The sequence below is a fragment of the Bidens hawaiensis genome, unplaced genomic scaffold, assembly GCF_021521415.1.
Source record: "Bidens hawaiensis isolate Kalapana, Puna unplaced genomic scaffold, B.hawaiensis_p1.1 tig00003237_1, whole genome shotgun sequence".
In the NCBI taxonomy this organism is placed as follows: Eukaryota; Viridiplantae; Streptophyta; class Magnoliopsida; order Asterales; family Asteraceae; genus Bidens; species Bidens hawaiensis.
In genome coordinates this window covers 1,398,337-1,403,037 of record NW_027491176.1, presented here as the reverse complement: position 1 = coordinate 1,403,037, position 4,701 = coordinate 1,398,337, and positions in this window count along the sequence as shown.

Below are 4,701 nucleotides of genomic sequence, written 5' to 3'. Positions count from 1 at the left end.
AAGGTTGAATACTGATAGGGTATTTTCTAGATTATAGCACCAATTGTCCCACAGTGGGTGCCAAATTGTTTTGGTCAAAAATAAGCTAAGGATAATATAACCAAATTCGTTAGGTGAGGTTTAGTGCTAATTTTATAATAATGATTATGAATTAGTTGCAAACACAAACACAAGGATTTATACGAGGAAAAGCCCTTGATCTTTAGAGGATCGCTGGCATAAAAACCTCGGGTGTTGACAATTGTCTATCACCACTATATTAATTAAGGAATTGAATTAAAATGGTGGAGATATGGATCGGTAATACAAGAATAGCTAAGTGTGTGAGTGATTTCTTGAGAGAATTCTGAATAATACTGAGTTATGCGAGTAAAACAAGTGTATGTGAGCTAGCCGATCTCATATCTCATTATAAAGTAAAATAACAATTAACTATAACTCCTACTTTTGCACCACTCTTCCCACTAGCTGTTCATATCAGTTTAACGACGTGCATAAGGAGTCTAGTAGCGATTAAATAGGGTGACCAAGTCTTCCAGCCGTTATACCTATTGATCACAACACCACTCAAATATAATCATTAGTAAATAAGTAATATCGAGGGTCCTTGATCCTACGCATCCTGGAAAATATCTCAAGGATAATTGATCCACAAGTCACTTAAGGATAGAGGATCCTTAGCATAAATTCTATGCCCTAACATATATGTACATGCATATACATATATATACATACATAAGCTTTTTGTAAAATGTTCGAAAAAATATCGCGTTAAACTTGTCAGTTTTAAAATATAATATGTTATTGATTTCTATCAACATTTAAATGATTAAATGTATATACAATGATTTTCCAAAAAAAAAATAAGAGACAAAACCGGGCGGGGGGGGGGGGGGGTTCGAACCCGCGCCCCAAGCCACCAAGCAGACCAAAGACAAGCACCTAAACCAAGTGATCTAACATGTTACTTGTTTACAATACGAAACCAAAAATTTAAAAGCAACTGATAGAAATACCCCAGTGAAGAACGAACCCTATAAATCTTAATCGGCCATATTGTTAGTCAATTGGCCGATTAACCTTAGGGGTTTTGCAAAGCGGATCAAGACGAACACAAAGGTATATTAAATTACCTAGTACGATGTGGTTTAGTGGGTTAAAAAGAACGAATAGTGGCCGGCTTAAAAGATTACGGATGGGGTATTTGCAGACTAATAAAACCAAATTAACCAAAGGGTTTAGACTACGAGGGTTTGATGTTTGCGAATGTATGATGAATTGTGTTTATATTTACATTTACATGAATAACAATCTAGGGTTAGGGTCGGCTAGAATGTTGCTAATTGCAGATCTGATTTGATTTGATTAACTTAAGAGGGGTGTCGGTTAGGCCGATTTAAGCGTGTATAATGATGTGTTGTAAAACACACTTACTTTCCATATCGTTTTATCATGATTTAAGTACTTTATTAGTTTAATTATTAAGATTTATAGCTTTTTTATGCTTAATTTTACAAAGATGATTGATTACTTGTAGGTTTTGAGCTTTAATGGAAAAAGGAGTTAAATTTGAAGACTTTAGGGGCTTATTTGGTTAAGTTTTAATACTACAAGTCAAGGCCCAACCCAAGCCCACAAGTTCAAGCCTTAAGTGCATTATTATATTAATTAAAAGAAAAAAAATAAAAACCCTAACCCCCCAACAAATTTCCGATCGGAAATTCCAACAAGAATGAAAGATAGAAAAAAAGGTTGGTGGCGGCTGTTGGCGGCTAGGGAAGAAGAAGGAAGGCTCGGGTTAACTTGGTACAGCTTCTAGGTGCTTCATTCATTCATAATCTCAGCTATAACATTGAAGTATTCATCCATAAACTTTATCTTTTGTTCAAGAACCCTAACTTGTTAAGTTTGATCTTTTATTTGGATTGTTTTACAAGTAACTTAGAGATTGACTTGTGTTTAATTGTTCTTGAATCTTGAATGAGTTTTATTATGTTTATGTTGATGTTTATGATGTTTAAACCAATTGTTTGCTGCTGTCGAAAACCAATGTTAGGCTAAGGTAGTTAGTTATACCTAGGTTAGATGATTATTGTTAGGTTTTAGTAAGTAGTTTGGATTGTTGATGATCATGACTTGAATTGTTAATGTAAAGTTTGTTTTAACATTGAATTAGGTTGTGTTTAGTGGCTGTGAATTTTTTAATTACACTCATTTACCTCTTGATATGATTAATTGAATAAGTTTTGATTGATTGTTGCTTGTTAGAACTCTTTACTTGGTGTTTAGGGTTTGTTTGAGGGAAGTACAACCATAGGGTTTAAGTGAGTGTATTAATTGAATATAATCAACGGGTAGACACCTTCTTAGAGACCGAGAGGTGATAGGAAGTAAACTCATCTCATAGCTTTTACTTGTTAGGATTAAGATCGCGCGAGAGCGGTTTCGGTTCTTGTCGGGTTTGGGCTTGTGAGCGATTAGTTGACATAGTTTAAGTTGAAATAAATTGTTCCTCTATCCTTGGTTACGTAGTATTCGTTTCCATTAGGTAGTGTGTCAGTGAGACCGAGAGGAGAGTCGGCATTAGAGCACTTTAACAATTCGTCACCCAGTTTTTTTCTTAAAATCAATTAAGTGTAGGTTAGGGTTTCTTAGTGAGACTGAGAGGTAATGTAGCTTCCTGAGTGAACCTTAGTTGTGTCATCCTTAGGAACCGGTGTTGTGAGATTCTACAATCCAATAGCTTATTATATCTTCAATAGGATTCTTACCTAGGTAGACGTTTTCCCATTGATAAATCTTATTTTCACAGTTTCGTCTAGTTTTCTTAATTTAAGTCTTTTAAGTTAATTTAAGTTAGGTTAAATAGTTAATAATTAAAAATCAATAAAAAATATTATTCTTAAGTGAGTCTTATTTAGGGTTAAGTATTAAGTACGTTTTCTCGTGTCCTTGTGTTCGACACTCGGACATCCTTAGTGCTATACTACTAGTGATCGGTACATTTGCCGGTTTTGTGTGGTTTCTTAAGGAGTTTTGTTTAATAAATATAAAGCTTAGTTGTGAGAGCATAATTATACACACATCAAGTTTTTAGCGCCGTTGCCGGGGACACGGTTAGAGCCGTATTGAGAACGACTCGAGTTAGGACTTACCTTGTTCACTACTTGTTTTTCTTATTTGTTTTGTTTGTTGGTTTAAAATAGTTTAGCTAATTTTAGTTTACTTTGTTTATTTTAATAGTTGTATGCGACGTACTCGATCTCTAGGACCACCAGAACCGAAGGATTTTCCGAACCAGAGAGAGCTTCATGAGAGACGTCGTACAAAACCGTCTTCCAGTTCATCTACGTCTGTCGGTAATACATTCTCTTCTCCTACTGTTTCTGAAATCGTCATTAGGGATAGGATTATGGGCGACGCGAGTCCACCACTGAGGAGGACAGTTGCAGACCGGGCCCGCCCGGTCGACGCTGGCGCGAGATCCAACATTGCTCCACCAGCTATCGGAGTTTTCACGACTTGGCAGATTCCATCTAATATTCTGAACACGATTGCTTATTCTGCTCCATGAGAACCCACATGCTCATCTCACTCGCATCACACGAATTTGCGACACGTTTCATCTGGCCGATGTATCTGAAGACGCCATCAAACTCCGCATTTTTCCGTTCTCACTCGTTGATCATGCGAGTCTGTGGCTTGAGTCCCTCCCATAGGGATCCATTGCTACTTGGGCTGCCATGCAGACCCAGTTTATCGAAATGTACGATCCTCTGGCTAAGGCCACTCGTTTGCGTAACCAGATTCATTCATTCTAGATGGAGGACACCGAGAGTTTCTATGAGGCATGGGAGCGGTTCGAAAATCTACTTGCTTTATGTCCGAACCACGGCCTACAAGACTGGGCGGTTGTTGAGAAGTTCTATAACGGAGTGACGTACGCAACTCAGAGTATGCTCGACACGGCTGCGGGAGGTAACTTATTGACAACGAAGGATATGGATGAGTGCATTGATTTGTTTAACATGTTAGCCATGAGTGGATACCAGCGACCACCAGCTAAGAGTACCAAAACCGTCGACTTCTTATCACGCGGCATGCATTCGGTCGACACGAGCGTAGCACTTGCAGCACAGGTTGAAGCGTTGGCAAAGATCGTGAAAGACTTGCAGGTGAAAAGTAAATTGAGCGAGATATGTATAGGAGGGCATGATACCGTTCAGTGCCCGTTGGTTTCTAGGAGGAGGCAGTCGACTTTGTTAATAATCCAAACCGAAATCAAAACTCTTTCAATTCTTATAATTCGGGGTGGAGAGGTAACCAAAATTCCAACTGGAGGAACGGAAATCAGTCCGGCTTCCAGCAGCGTCAGAGCCTATTCCAAGATTCTGGTGAGGGAATGAGTAGTGGGGAGAAGAAGGTCACGTTAGAGGAGATGATGGCACAGCAGACATAGATGTTGTCGCAGCTCATGACTCGAGAGGACTCCCATCACAAAGAGACTCAAGAGATATTTCAGGAGCACGAGTCATTCATGAGAAATCAAGGAGCGTCACTTCAAAACCTTGAGCGGCAGGTGGGAGAGATAGCAAGTAGTCTAAATGAGAGGTCACCAGGTACACTTCCAAGTAACACTGAACAAAATCCAAAGGAATTCGCGAAGGCTGTGACAACGAGGAGCGGTGCAGGGGCACGTGG